Genomic DNA, 16,813 nt, shown 5'->3' with positions numbered 1-16,813 from the left:
AAACCCTAACCATGACATACAAAGCCATCCACAACCTGTCTCCTCCATACATCTGTGACCTCGTCTCCCGGTACTTTCCTGCACGCAACCTCCGATCCTCACAAGATCTCCTTCTCTACTCCCCTCTTATCTCCTCTTCCCACAATCGCATACAAGATTTCTCTCGCGCATCACCCCTACTCTGGAACTCTCTACCACAACATATCAGACTCTCACCTACCATCGAAACCTTCAAAAAGAGCCTGAAGACCCACCTCTTCCGACAAGCCTATAACCTGCAGTAACCACCGATCGACCAAACCGCTGCACGACCAGCTCTACCCTCGCCTACTGTATTATCACCCATCCCTTGTAGATTGTGAGCCCTCGCGGGCAGGGTCCTCTCTCCTCCTGTACCAGTGATGACTTGTATTGTTTAAGATTATTGTACTTGTTTTTATTATTTATACCCCTCCTTACATGTAAAGCGCCATGGAATAAATGGCGCTATAACAATAATAATAATAATAATAATAATAATAACATGTCGATTTAGGGAAAGGCAAAAACCCCATGAGGTAGATGCTGAATTGCCCTCTATATGGGGTAAAGAATTTCTTCATGACTCCACATACATCAGTCAAACATCTAGAACCTTGGATCAGCATGCTATAATAAAATCTAGTAACCGTAACCTGTAATGTTATATTTTTCAGGGAAGGCATCCAAGCCCTCTATGAATTTGTTTAGTGACTTGGCTGTTACATGTTACAGCAGAGAGTTCCATAAGTGGCAGAGAGTCCATCAAGTTCAACCCATAGTCTAATATGTTGATCCAGAATAAGGCAAAAACCCAATGGGGCAGACAATAATAGCTCCATATTAGGGGAAAAATTACTTGCGGCAATCAGACGAGTTCCCTGGATTAACTCCCCATCACAGAATCTAGTGCCTTTAACCTGTAATATTATATTTTTCCAGATAGGCATCCTGACCCCTCTTAAATTTTAGTGAATCAACCATTACATGTGGCAGTTAGTTCCATAGTCTCACAGTAAAAAATCTCCATCTATGAAAACCTTCTTTTCTCTACACATAGAGGATGTTCCCTTACAGGCCTAAGCGTAAAAAGATCATAAGAAAGATCTCTTGTGCCTTTATATATTTGTACACTGTAATAAGATCGCTCTAAAACCTTCCTTTTTGCAAACCAAATAAACCCAAATTTAATAGCCTGTTTTGTTATTGCAATGCACCCATTCCCTTAGGTCCCATTTCACTTAGCGATGCACCACAGATCCTGACAACGATACGACCTGGTAGGGATCACTGGTGCATTGCTAAATGATCTCTAGTAAGCTGCTAAACAGGCAGATCTCTTCAGCGATGCAGCAACGATGCAGCAATGATCCAGCGATCAAACACAGCGATGCATGCCGGCCAGCGGGATGCCAACGACAAAAAAATGGTCCAGGACATTGCTGCATGATCAGCGATATCCAGCAGGGGGGCCGGTCGCTGATGCCTGTCATTTGTAGCAAGATCGCAGGCGAGATCGCTGTTGCGTCACAAAATCGGTGACACAACAGCGATCTCACTAGCGATCTCGCTATGTGAGACGGGGCCTTTAATAACCTTGGTCGTTCTTCTCTGCACCTTCTCTAGTTCAGCTATGTCCTTCTTATACACCAGAGACCAAAATTGTGCACAGTATTGTATTTGTGGCCACATTACTGACTTGTAAATGAAAATTGTGGAATACATTATGTGCATGGGACCAAAAGAATCTCAATTAGTCACATGGCAGATATATATAAAACCAGTACACATGCACATGAAGGACAAATAGTCTGGACAACTGCAATCACAAGGAATCAAAAATAAATGAAACGGCCAGCAGTCAAAAATGTCACATAAAATCAATACTTTATTAATGATCTATAATTGGACAAAGGTACATGAGAGGGGGGGAAAAAGGAATCACCAAAGGCTAGACAAAAGGCCTAGTATGTCACCCACATCGAACAGGATAACAACCCCGTATGGTCACAGTAATAAGGAGTTCATGCAAAGTAGCTCCATAATTGGTAAATAAAATATACATTAGCATGATAACCAGGGGCACCAGGAACTAACTGACAGTAACGAATATATATAATAGAGAACAAATGTTCAAATAATATGGACCTACACAGGGTCTATAGTATTACCTGGACGAAGTGGAAATGAAACATACAGCGGCCAAGACCCCGACGCGCGTTTCGGAGCGTACTGCTCCTTCCTCAGGGGGCATGGCTGGCATAATCAATGATTGGAGTTTATAACGTGCCAGCTCTGCAATTATTGGATGCGCCGGCTGCATGTCATGACTGAGGTAGCGCCCTCCTCTAGACGAAGCGGAAACACGCGGGCCCCACGTGATCCGGAACGTCAGAGGGAGGAACCACCAACAGGCCGACCAGTCAGCGCATAGACATAACCGGAAGTGCAATATCCGCCATTTTGGAAAAGGGTAAGTGGAAGGGAATGGACAAACAATAAATAAAACAGACAAAGTAGAGAAAAACAATTTGAGTAAGCCGGACATCAAGTAACAGTATATAGAGGCATGTATAGTTACAGTGCCAATAACTAAACACGAAGTGGGGAGGAAAATGCTTTCCACCTATATCAATGTGTGGAAGTCCTGGCACGAACCACACATACATCCATGAATGAAATTAAAAAACAGACAATGTAAATTGTCGCAGAAGGGTTACCGCATAACAAATTCTACATAAAATGTCAATAGTTAATGATTGACCATAATAGTATTCATGGTGGGTAACATGTACAGTGCACATCTGTCAGGTGGACTAATAACAAAAATAGAGATGGCATCATAACATATGGTGACATGTACACATAAAAAACCACAGCCAATGCAATATATGTAAAAAACAATAAAGGCATATGGAGAGCCAATGTGTAACAAGATGTTACCCCAAATGGGCATACATATGTCAGCATATATATTTGTGCGCTACGTACATCGTTATATGTACACATATAACACGCACGCAACTTGATCGAATCAATGTCCAAAAAAGGAACATGCCCATAAAAGGGGATACCCCAAAAGACCATTGTTATACGTAAAAAGAATTGTACACACAAGCGCACAAAATGCAGAATTGGACCGATAACCACATTAACAAAAAAGATTAAATTGTCCATATGGCATACTGAATTAGCCACAAAAAAGAAAGACAGTTATCTTCTTGAAAGCATCTTCATTGATGATATTCCGGCCAGCACAACAACTTGTTGTTAAAAGACATTCCTCCAACAATTTCCAAATCATCCATACTGCACAGTCCGATATTTCAAAAGACGTGCCTAGATGTTAAAGAGAAATGAAATTAAAATCAATAAAAGGCAACAAAACACCAATAAACAAAACCAAAGAAAGCCGCAGTGATATCGCTAATGTTCAGCAGGCGGGGACTATAAAAACGGAGCATAGGATATGTTCTCATTTAGACCATTTGGATACATGGTACCTAGTCTCCATATCCACCGAGTCTCAAGTTGAGCCAGGCGACCAGACAACTTACCACCCCTTATATTTATTTTAAGGGAATCAATACCCCGAATCCTAAGTAGTGCAGAATTGCACTGATGGTACTCCTTAAAATGTCTGGGCAACGTTTTTAAAAAGGAGTCATCAGTACAGGTCAGAGCGGCCTGTATACCTAGAACATGTTCCCTTGTACGGACTTTAAGCTGCCTTGTGGTCATGCCCACATAAATTAATCCACAGGGACACGTAGCATGGTATACCACATATCGAGTGATGCACGATATCCGACACTTGATCTTGAATGTTTTTGTACCATCATGATTGACAAACGAGTTACAGCGCTCGATGTTCGGACAGGCCACACATTTACCACATGGCGAGCAGCCATGTCCAACTGGAAACGCATCCAAAAAGGTGGACGCTGGACGGTGGACATAATGACTAGTAACCAGCTTGTCCCGTAAGTTGCTGGCTCGTCTGAATGTAATGGGGGGAGATTTAGGAAGAAATTTAGCTAAAATGGGATCAGCCTTGAGAATAGGCCATGCCTTCCTCATTGCCGTCCGAACCATCTCATGTAACGGGTGAAAGGAGGTAATAAACCTCACGGTGTTAAAATTTTTATGTTTCGTCAATTGGGCATTCCTGTAAAGGAGATCATCACGAGTCGAATATTTAGCACGTTGATAGGCTTTCTTGACACAGCGTTTACTATACCCGCGTGACAGGAATTGTGCTTGTAATTCCTTAGCTCTACTGTAAAAATCATTATCTGAAGAGCAAATTCGACGTAACCTTAAAAACTGACCCACAGGGATAGCCTTAATGAGATGGTGCGGATGGCAAGAGGAGGCATGGAGGAGAGAATTAGTAGCAGTTTCTTTGCGGTAAATGTCTGTCTGGATATTCCCATCTCCATCCTTCTTAATAGTAACATCAAGGAAGTTGATTTTAAATGAATCCCATGTCAGAGTAAGTTTGATGTTATAGTCATTGGAATTCAAAGAGGACACAAATTGCAGATGGAGAAATTGGAGATGGGAATATCCAGACAGACATTTACCACAAAGAAACTGCTACTAATTCTCTCCTCCATGCCTCCTCTTGCCATCCGCACCATCTCATTAAGGCTATCCCTGTGGGTCAGTTTTTGCGGTTACGTCGAATTTGCTCTTCAGATAATGATTTTTACAGTAGAGCTAAGGAATTACAAGCACGATTCCTGTCACGCGGGTATAGTAAACGCTGTGTCAAGAAAGCCTATCAACGTGCTAAATATTCGACTCGTGATGATCTCCTTTACAGGAATGCCCAATTGACGAAACATAAAAATTTTAACACCGTGAGGTTTATTACCTCCTTTCACCCGTTACATGAGATGGTTCGGACGGCAATGAGGAAGGCATGGCCTATTCTCAAGGCTGATCCCATTTTAGCTAAATTTCTTCCTAAGTCTCCCCCCATTACATTCAGATGAGCCAGCAACTTACGGGACAAGCTGGTTACTAGTCATTATGTCCACCGTCCGGCGTCCACCTTTTTGGATGCGTTTCCAGTTGGGCATGGCTGCTCGCCATGTGGTAAATGTGTGGCCTGTCCGAACATCGAGCGCTGTAACTCGTTTGTCAATCATGATGGTACAAAAACATTCAAGATCAAGTGTCGGATATCGTGCATCACTCGATATGTGGTATACCATGCTACGTGTCCCTGGGAATTAATTTATGTGGGCATGACCACAAGGCAGCTTAAAGTCCGTACAAGGGAACATGTTCTAGGTATACAGGCCGCTCTGACCTGTACTGATGACTCCCTTTTAAAAACGTTGCCCAGACATTTTAAGGAGTACCATCAGTGCAATTCTGCACTACTTAGGATTCGGGGTATTGATTCCCTTAAAATAAATATAAGGGGTGGTAAGTTGTCTGGTCGCCTGGCTCAACTTGAGACTCGGTGGATATGGAGACTAGGTACCATGTATCCAAATGGTCTAAATGAGAACATATCCTATGCTCCGTTTTTATAGTCCCCGCCTGCTGAACATTAGCGATATCACTGCGGCTTTCTTTGGTTTTGTTTATTGGTGTTTTGTTGCCTTTTATTGATTTTAATTTCATTTCTCTTTAACATCTAGGCACGTCTTTTGAAATATCGGACTGTGCAGTATGGATGATTTGGAAATTGTTGGAGGAATGTCTTTTAACAACAAGTTGTTGTGCTGGCCGGAATATCATCAATGAAGATGCTTTCAAGAAGATAACTGTCTTTCTTTTTTGTGGCTAATTCAGTATGCCATATGGACAATTTAATCTTTTTTGTTAATGTGGTTATCGGTCCAATTCTGCATTTTGTGCGCTTGTGTGTACAATTCTTTTTACGTATAACAATGGTCTTTTGGGGTATCCCCTTTTATGGGCATGTTCCTTTTTGGACATTGATTCGATCAAGTTGCGTGCGTGTTATATGTGTACATATAACGATGTACGTAGCGCACAAATATATATGCTGACATATGTATGCCCATTTGGGGTAACATCTTGTTACACATTGGCTCTCCATATGCCTTTATTGTTTTTTACATATATTGCATTGGCTGTGGTTTTTTATGTGTACATGTCACCATATGTTATGATGCCATCTCTATTTTTGTTATTAGTCCACCTGACAGATGTGCACTGTACATGTTACCCACCATGAATACTATTATGATCAATCATTAACTATTGACATTTTATGTAGAATTTGTTATGCGGTAACCCTTCTGCGACAATTTACATTGTCTGTTTTTTAATTTCATTCATGGATGTATGTGTGGTTCGTGCCAGGACTTCCACACATTGATATAGGTGGAAAGCATTTTCCTCCCCACTTCGTGTTTAGTTATTGGCAATGTAACTATACATGCCTCTATATACTGTTACTTGATGTCCGGCTTACTCAAATTGTTTTTCTCTACTTTGTCTGTTTTATTTATTGTTTGTCCATTCCCTTCCTCTTACCCTTTTCCAAAATGGCGGATATTGCACTTCCGGTTATGTCTATGCGCTGACTGGTCGGCCTGTTGGTGGTTCCTCCCTCTGACGTTCCGGATCACGTGGGGCCCGCGTGTTTCCGCTTCGTCTAGAGGAGGGCGCTACCTCAGTCATGACATGCAGCTGGCGCATCCAATAATTGCAGAGCTGGCACGTTATAAACTCCAATCATTGATTATGCCAGCCATGCCCCCTGAGGAAGGAGCAGTACGCTCCGAAACGCGCGTCGGGGTCTTGGCCGCTGTATGTTTCATTTCCACTTTGTCCAGGTAATACTATAGACCCTGTGTAGGTCCATATTATTTGAACATTTGTTCTCTATTATATATATTCGTTACTGTCAGTTAGTTCCTGGTGCCCCTGGTTATCATGCTAATGTATATTTTATTTACCAATTATGGGACTACTTTGCATGAACTCCTTATTACTGTGACCATACGGGGTTGTTATCCTGTTCGATGTGGGTGACATACTAGGCCTTTTGTCTAGCCTTTGGTGATTCCTTTCCCCCCCCCTCTCATGTACCTTTGTCCAATTATAGATCATTAATAAAGTATTGATTTTATGTGACATTTTTGACTGCTGGCCGTTTCATTTATTTTTGATTCCTTGTGATTGCAGTTGTCCAGACTATTTGTCCTTCATGTGCATGTGTACTGGTTTTATATATCTGCCATGTGACTAATTGAGATTCTTTTGGTCCCATGCACATAATGTATTCCACAATTTTCATTTATTGTATTTTTACTGTGTTATGCACAGGTGGCCTAATTGTGGACAATATGGATTTTCGAGCTAAAGAAAAGACTTGGCTCGATCAAGTGGACCAGGTTTTTGGGCCTGGGGGGGGCACTGTTCAGCAGGCGGGTACTTTCAATTGGGACACTAAATTTCAAAATGTTAAAACACTATTACTTAAGAGATCCAGACTATGGTGGAACAGAGCATTTTTGGAGAAGTATGTAGCGAGTAATATGATCCCAAGAGGATTACGTGTAAAAGTGATCCCCACTTTTCCAATAGAGGATGACAAATTTACCAATAAATGGGAAGAAGCATGTAATACATGCTCCCTAGTATTTTTACAACTTCTTATTAATTCTAATACGGTGAATATAGAAACACTGGACAAATCCATTGACTTAATTCAGGAAGAGATACGGAGGGATTGCCCTGCTGATAGAGTTAAAGTCTTCGAATCAGAATTGGACAAGGCCATGGACTTATTGGTCAAAAATATCAAAGAAAATCAGCTGTCCAAATTTAATAGAGATTCTAGAGACTATCAAAATAAGAAGGTCTATCTGTGGAGGAGTGTGAACAATTCCAAACTTCATCGTACCACCTCTGATATTTCAGTCTCATCCCTAAGTGGCCTTTCTGATACATCTCAGACTTCGGTCTCTTCTTATGGAATAGATGGGTCTCACAGACTAAGGGATCACTCTTTTCACCCTTACAAAAGACGCCTTGCAAATCAATCGGATACCAACAGGAGAGATAATAAGGTGATTAATCTTAGTAATTACAATCTTACTGAGGTGGACCTATCCTTATTGGGGAGGGGTCTCACTTTTTCACCCACTTCTAATTTTGACACCTTTTCGGCGGTTAAAGATCTAAATTTATTTGCCAGATCCTTATTGTTTAAAAGGCATTTCTTTAATAATGATCTACACCATCTCTTTCCTACAGAGGAAGAACAGGAGGCAATAAGGACTCTTGAGGAACTAGCGGCTGAACATGATGATGACCATGGTAAGATTCCTGCATCCATCCGTCCACGTTCGACAAAGTTTCCCCCCTTACATCGTGTCCAAGTATAGATCTATTTGTGCGGGTGGTGACTGAGGATTTTAGAAAAATTCCTAAGTTTGGCAGAGGTGATAATCTGACTGGTGATGAAAGGATGAGGTTACATCACCTTAAAAATTTGACAGATGTGGTGTTAAAGCCAGCCGATAAAGGTGGCAATGTGGTGATCTGGCCAACACAAATGTACGAGAGGGAGGCATTTCGGCAGCTGGATAATCCAGTTTGCTACAGGAAGCTTACGTATAACCCCCTCTCGGCATTTGTTGCAAAATTGGATAAGATTCTTGATAAAGCCATAGTCGATGGCATTGTCACAAAACAGCTGGCTTCATCACTCATCGTCAAAGAACCTACTATTTCTACATTCTACCTCTTGCCCAAAATCCATAAGAATATTAACTGTCCACCTGGTAGACCTATAGTTTCGGGGAGGGGGAAAATGTTAATAAATGGATTGACCATCTTCTTCAGCCGCTGGTTACCAGCTTACCCTCCTTCCTCAAGGACACGGGTGATCTATTGCGTAAGGTCGACGGACTATGTCTGGAGAGTGATACTCTTCTGGCTTCTGTGGATGTTGAGTCCCTATATACGAGCATTAGACATCTAGACGGCCTGCGGGCAGTTCATTTTTTTCTTAACACATCTACGATCCCGCTGGGACTTAGTGACCTCATCCTGGAGCTATTAGAGTTCACTCTCACGCACAACTTTTTTGTGTTCAAGGGGTCCTTTTACCTGCAGCTCCAGGGGACTGCCATGGGGGCGGCCTTTGCGCCTTCCTATGCCAACCTCTTCCTGGGGCTGTGGGAGAGGGACCTCTTCCTGTCTGACGGACAGGGGTCGATAGACCGTGTTCCATTTTGGGCGCGCTATATCGACGATATCTTGTTTGTCTGGCAGGGTAGTTCCGTCGACCTCATGCAATTTGTGTCCTCTTTGAATTCCAATGACTATAACATCAAACTTACTCTGACATGGGATTCATTTAAAATCAACTTCCTTGATGTTACTATTAAGAAGGATGGAGATGGGAATATCCAGACAGACATTTACCGCAAAGAAACTGCTACTAATTCTCTCCTCCATGCCTCCTCTTGCCATCCGCACCATCTCATTAAGGCTATCCCTGTGGGTCAGTTTTTGCGGTTACGTCGAATTTGCTCTTCAGATAATGATTTTTACAGTAGAGCTAAGGAATTACAAGCACGATTCCTGTCACGCGGGTATAGTAAACGCTGTGTCAAGAAAGCCTATCAACGTGCTAAATATTCGACTCCTGATGATCTCCTTTACAGGAATGCCCAATTGACGAAACATAAAAATTTTAACACCGTGAGGTTTATTACCTCCTTTCACCCGTTACATGAGATGGTTCGGACGGCAATGAGGAAGGCATGGCCTATTCTCAAGGCTGATCCCATTTTAGCTAAATTTCTTCCTAAGTCTCCCCCCATTACATTCAGACGAGCCAGCAACTTACGGGACAAGCTGGTTACTAGTCATTATGTCCACCGTCCGGCGTCCACCTTTTTGGATGCGTTTCCAGTTGGGCATGGCTGCTCGCCATGTGGTAAATGTGTGGCCTGTCCGAACATCGAGCGCTGTAACTCGTTTGTCAATCATCATGGTACAAAAACGTTCAAGATCAAGTGTCGGATATCGTGCATCACTCGATATGTGATATACCATGCTACGTGTCCCTGTGGATTAATTTATGTGGGCATGACCACAAGGCAGCTTAAAGTCCGTACAAGGGAACATGTTCTAGGTATACAGGCCGCTCTGACCTGTACTGATGACTCCCTTTTAAAAACGTTGCCCAGACATTTTAAGGAGTACCATCAGTGCAATTCTGCACTACTTAGGATTCGGGGTATTGATTCCCTTAAAATAAATATAAGGGGTGGTAAGTTGTCTGGTCGCCTGGCTCAACTTGAGACTCGGTGGATATGGAGACTAGGTACCATGTATCCAAATGGTCTAAATGAGAACATATCCTATGCTCCGTTTTTATAGTCCCCGCCTGCTGAACATTAGCGATATCACTGCGGCTTTCTTTGGTTTTGTTTATTGGTGTTTTGTTGCCTTTTATTGATTTTAATTTCATTTCTCTTTAACATCTAGGCACGTCTTTTGAAATATCGGACTGTGCAGTATGGATGATTTGGAAATTGTTGGAGGAATGTCTTTTAACAACAAGTTGTTGTGTTGGCCGGAATATTATCAATGAAGATGCTTTCAAGAAGATAACTGTCTTTCTTTTTTGTGGCTAATTCAGGATGCCATATGGACAATTTAATCTTTTTTGTTAATGTGGTTATCGGTCCAATTCTGCATTTTGTGCGCTTGTGTGTACAATTCTTTTTACGTATAACAATGGTCTTTTGGGGTATCCCCTTTTATGGGCATGTTCCTTTTTGGACATTGATTCGATCAAGTTGCGTGCGTGTTATATGTGTACATATAACGATGTACGTAGCGCACAAATATATATGCTGACATATGTATGCCCATTTGGGGTAACATCTTGTTACACATTGGCTCTCCATATGCCTTTATTGTTTTTTACATATATTGCATTGGCTGTGGTTTTTTATGTGTACATGTCACCATATGTTATGATGCCATCTCTATTTTTGTTATTAGTCCACCTGACAGATGTGCACTGTACATGTTACCCACCATGAATACTATTATGATCAATCATTAACTATTGACATTTTATGTAGAATTTGTTATGCGGTAACCCTTCTGCGACAATTTACATTGTCTGTTTTTTAATTTCATTCATGGATGTATGTGTGGTTCGTGCCAGGACTTCCACACATTGATATAGGTGGAAAGCATTTTCCTCCCCACTTCGTGTTTAGTTATTGGCACTGTAACTATACATGCCTCTATATACTGTTACTTGATGTCCGGCTTACTCAAATTGTTTTTCTCTACTTTGTCTGTTTTATTTATTGTTTGTCCATTCCCTTCCACTTACCCTTTTCCAAAATGGCGGATATTGCACTTCCGGTTATGTCTATGCGCTGACTGGTCGGCCTGTTGGTGGTTCCTCCCTCTGACGTTCCGGATCACGTGGGGCCCGCGTGTTTCCGCTTCGTCTAGAGGAGGGCGCTACCTCAGTCATGACATGCAGCCGGCGCATCCAATAATTGCAGAGCTGGCACGTTATAAACTCCAATCATTGATTATGCCAGCCATGCCCCCTGAGGAAGGAGCAGTACGCTCCGAAACGCGCGTCGGGGTCTTGGCCGCTGTATGTTTCATTTCCACTTCGTCCAGGTAATACTATAGACCCTGTGTAGGTCCATATTATTTGAACATTTGTTCTCTATTATATATATTCGTTACTGTCAGTTAGTTCCTGGTGCCCCTGGTTATCATGCTAATGTATATTTTATTTACCAATTATGGGACTACTTTGCATGAACTCCTTATTACTGTGACCATACGGGGTTGTTATCCTGTTCGATGTGGGTGACATACTAGGCCTTTTGTCTAGCCTTTGGTGATTCCTTTTTCCCCCCCTCTCATGTACCTTTGTCCAATTATAGATCATTAATAAAGTATTGATTTTATGTGACATTTTTGACTGCTGGCCGTTTCATTTATTTTTGATTACTGACTTGTGTAGAGTTAAAACTATGTTCCTGACATGAGCATCTATGCCTATTTTAATGAATCCCATGATTTTATTGGAATTGGCAGCAGCTGCCTGGCACTGGTCACCGAAGTTGAGTTTACTGTGTTCCAATACACTTTTCATTGACAGTTTTACCCAATGTTTAACCACTTGGTACACAATTCTCAACCCAAGAGCATGACCTTACTTTTATTTACATTAAACTTCAATTACCATTTTTTGGCACAAGACTATAGATTACCTAAATATTTCTGTTATATTAAATAATACTCTGTTGTGTTTATTAATTTGCAGAGTTTAGTACCATGTGCAAATTTTGAAATTCTACTCAGTATGAACTCTACAAGGTCAATAACAAATATATTAAAAATAAGAGGTTCCAATGCTGACCCTGGTGGTAGCCAACTGTTAACTGTGACCCAGTCAGAGTGTGTTCCTTTCATAGCCACCCTCTGTTTCCTATCACTGAACCAGTTGTTAACCTATTTCCACATATTTTCCCATAGTCCCATTGTTCTTATTTTTTATACCAACCTTTTATGTGGCACTGTATTGAATGCTTTTGAAATGTCTAGATAGAAAACATCCATGACCTTACCATGGTCCAGTCTGAAACTTAATTTCTTCAAAGAAACTGATCAGATTGTTTTAAACCCATGTTGATTCTGGTTTATGAAATGATTATTTTTTGTTATATAGGATGGAATCTCTTAGAAAACCCTCAAAGACTATATCCACAATAGAGATTAAACTTACAGGTCTATAGTGTCTAGGCCCAGGTTTTTACACTTTTTTGAACATTGGCACCATATGAAGAAATAGATGGATTTGTACAAGTCTACAACCACAGATCTATGGTTAGTTATCCAATATGTTTTTAAAAACCTCTTTGTACAGTTCCTTCAAACTGTGAAGAAGGAAAAGGATGGTCACATTTATTTATATTTTTCTTTTGTTCATACGCTTAGCATTTTGATAATTAGTAAAATTAAACTCTTCACGCTCAAACTTTTTAAAAGCACTTTTATTTTGCAGCATTTTGTTCACATCTGCCTAAAACTTTATACATATATACTATATATATAAATATATATAGCTGTATATTAAAAAATACCATATACAGTATGTATATACTGTGTGTGTGTATACTGTATATACAGTGGGGCAAAAAAGTATTTAGTCAGTCAGCAATAGTGCAAGTTCCACCACTTAAAAAGATGAGAGGCGTCTGTAATTTACATCATAGGTAGACCTCAACTATGGGAGACAAACTGAGAAAAAAAAATCCAGAAAATCACATTGTCTGTTTTTTTTTCATTTTATTTGCATATTATGGTGGAAAATAAGTATTTGGTCAGAAACAAAATTTCATCTCAATACTTTGTGATATATCCTTTGTTGGCAATGACAGAGGTCAAATGTTTTCTGTAAGTCTTCACAAGGTTGCCACACACTGTTGTTGGTATGTTGGCCCATTCCTCCATGCAGATCTCCTCTAGAGCAGTGATGTTTTTGGCTTTTCGCTTGGCAACACGGACTTTCAACTCCCTCCAAAGGTTTTCTATAGGGTTGAGATCTGGAGACTGGCTAGGCCACTCCGGGACCTTGAAATGCTTCTTACGAAGCCACTCCTTCGTTGCCCTGGCGTTGTGCTTTGGATAATTGTCATGTTGAAAGACCCAGCCACGTTTCATATTCAATGCCCTTGCTGATGGAAGGAGATTTGCACTCAAAATCTTGCGATACATGGCCCCATTCATTCTTTCATGTACCCGGATCAGTCGTCCTGGCCCCTTTGCAGAGAAACAGCCCCAAAGCATGATGTTTCCACCACCATGCTTTACAGTAGGTATGGTGTTTGATGGATGCAACTCAGTATTCTTTTTCCTCCAAACACGACAAGTTGTGTTTCTACCAAACAGTTCCAGTTTGGTTTCATCAGACCATAGGACATTCTCCCAAAACTCCTCTGGATCATCCAAATGCTCTCTAGCAAACTTCAGACGGGCCCGGACATGTACAGGCTTAAGCAGTGGGACACGTCTGGCACTGCAGGATCTGAGTCCATGGTGGCGTAGTGTGTTACTTATGGTAGGCCTTGTTACATTGGTCCCAGCTCTCTGCAGTTCATTCACTAGGTCCCCCCGCGTGGTTCTGGGATTTTTGCTCACCGTTCTTGTGATCATTCTGACCCCACGGGGTGGGATTTTGCGTGGAGCACCAGATCGAGGGAGATTATCAGTGGTCTTGTATGTCTTCCATTGCTCCCACAGTTGATTTCTTCACTCCAAGCTGGTTGGCTATTGCAGATTCAGTCTTCCCAGCCTGGTGCAGGGCTACAATTTTGTTTCTGGTGTCCTTTGACAGCTCTTTGGTCTTCACCATAGTGGAGTTTGGAGTCAGTCTGTTTGAGGGTGTGCACAGGTGTCTTTTTATACTGATAACAAGTTTAAACAGGTGCCATTACTACAGGTAATGAGTGGAGGAAAGAGGAGACTCTTAAAGAAGAAGTTACAGGTCTGTGAGAGCCAGAAATCTTGATTGCTTGTTTCTGACCAAATACTTATTTTCCACCATAATATGCAAATAAAATGAAAAAAAACCAGACAATGTGATTTTCTGGATTTTTTTTTCTCAGTTTGTCTCCCATAGTTGAGGTCTACCTATGATGTAAATTACAGACGCCTCTCATCTTTTTAAGTGGTGGAACTTGCACTATTGCTGACTGACTAAATACTTTTTTGCCCCACTGTATGTATATACAGTTTTGCTCAAAAGTTTACATACCCCGGCAGAATTTTTGCTTTCTTCGCCTTTTTTTCAGAGAATATGAATGATAACACCAAAACATTTTCTCCACTCATGGTTAGTGGTAGGTTGAAGCCATTTATTGTCAAACTACTGTATTTTCTCTTTTTAAATCATAATGACAACCCAAAACATCCAAATGACCCCGATCAAAAGTTCACATACACTGGTGATTTTGGTCTGATAACATGCGCAGAAGTTGACACAAATGGGTTTGAATGTCTACTAAAGGTAATATCCTCACCAGAGACCTGTTAACTTGTAATCAGTGTGTGTGCATAAAAGCTGAGTGAGTTTCTGGGATCCAGACAGACTCTTGGATTTTTCATCCAGCCCTTGAGATTTCTAGATTGTGAGTCATGGGGAAAGCAAAAGAATTGTCAACAGATCTACGAGAAAAGGTAGTTGAACTGTATAAAACAGGTAACTGATACAAAAAGATATCCAAGGAATTGTTAATGCCAGTCAGCAGCGTTAAAACTGTGATTAACAAATGGAAAATCAGGGGCTCTTTAAAAAGAAAACCACGGTCAGGTAGACCAGCAAAAATTATGTTCACAACTGCCAGGAAAATTGTTCGGGATGCAAAAAAAACCCCACAAATAACATCAGCTGAAATACTGGACTCTCTGAAAACTAGTGGTGTGGCTGTTTCAAGATGCACAATAAGTAGGCACTTGAAGAAAAATGGGCTGCATGGTTGAGTCACCAGAAGAAAGTCATTACTGTGCAAATGCCACAAAGTATCTTGCCTACAATACGTAAAACAGCACAGACACAAGCTTCAAAACTTCTGAAACAAGGTAATTTGGAGTGATGAGACCAAAATTTAACTTTTTGACCACAACCATAAACATTACATTTGGAGAGAGGTCAACAAGGCCTATGATGAAAGGAACACCATTCCTACTGTAAAGCACGGAGGTGGATCGCTGATGTTTTGGGAATGTGTGAACTACAAAGGCACAGGAAACTTGGTCAAAGTTGATGGAAAGATTAATGCAGCACGTTATCAGTGAATACAGGAGGCAAATTTGCAATTGTCAGCCTGGAAGCTGTGTATGGGATGTACTTGGACGTTCCAACATGACAATGATCCAAAACACAACGCCAAGTTGACTTGTCATTAGCTACAGCAGAACAAAGTGAAGGTTCTGGAGTGGCCATCATTGAGCCACTCTGGGGAGATCTCAAGTACGCAGTTCATGCTAGACAGCCCAGGACTTTACAGGAACTGGAGGCTTTTTGCCAAGAAGAGTGGGCAGCTTTACCACCTGAGAAAATAAAGAACATCATCCAAAACTACCACAAAAGACTTCAAGCTGTCATTGATGTTAGAGGGTGCAATACACGGTATTAAGAAATAGGATATGTAAACTTTTGATCAGGGTCATTTAGATGTTTTGTGTTGTCATTATGATTTAAAAAGAGAAAATACAGTAGTTTGACAATAAATGGCTTCACGCAATCACTAACCATGAGTGGAGAAAATGTTTTGGTGTTATCATTCATATTCTCTTAAAAAATGCAAAGAAAGCAAAAATTCTACAGGGGTATGAAAACTTTTGAGGACAACTATATATATATATATATATATGTATATATATATATATACACATGTACATATATGTATATATATATACATATATTTGTATTTATATATGTACATATATATAAAATATAGTTTTATATAGTTTTTATTACCTTTGAATTCTATCAATTGCTCTTCAGGGAGACTGAGCAATTTGAATACTGGTAATGTGTGCAACTGATTAGTCCTGTCAAGCTAGCTACAGGTTAACAGGCCTCATTTCCCATTTCTGACAGCAATATATGCTGTTTCATGCTTCATTCACATTCCCTATGTTCAACACAAACCAGGGTCATTCTATATATGGAAATTTCTGTCTCCGGGGCAAAAAAATTAAAAAAGGTGAGATTGTCGCTTTAACCTCACTGGCC

At 40.8% G+C, this 16,813-nt stretch overlaps 1 long non-coding RNA gene across 1 annotated transcript in view; it reads left to right on the top strand.

Annotated features, from left to right (window-relative positions):
* Positions 1-11,983, top strand: part of LOC141094632 (uncharacterized) — a 99,985-nt gene extending 88,002 nt beyond the window's left edge. The window contains exons 2-3 of the long non-coding RNA XR_012233138.1: positions 8,269-8,331; positions 10,516-11,983. This is a non-coding gene — a long non-coding RNA (uncharacterized lncRNA). The remainder of the gene's footprint in view (positions 1-8,268; positions 8,332-10,515) is intronic.
* The last annotated feature ends 4,830 nt before the right edge of the window (positions 11,984-16,813 follow it).

The sequence above is a fragment of the Dendrobates tinctorius genome, unplaced genomic scaffold (genome assembly GCF_039654945.1).
Source record: "Dendrobates tinctorius isolate UK_male_01 unplaced genomic scaffold, ASM3965494v1 ptg000064l, whole genome shotgun sequence".
NCBI lineage: Eukaryota > Metazoa > Chordata > Amphibia > Anura > Dendrobatidae > Dendrobates > Dendrobates tinctorius.
This window is presented reverse-complemented; position numbering and strand designations above follow the sequence as displayed.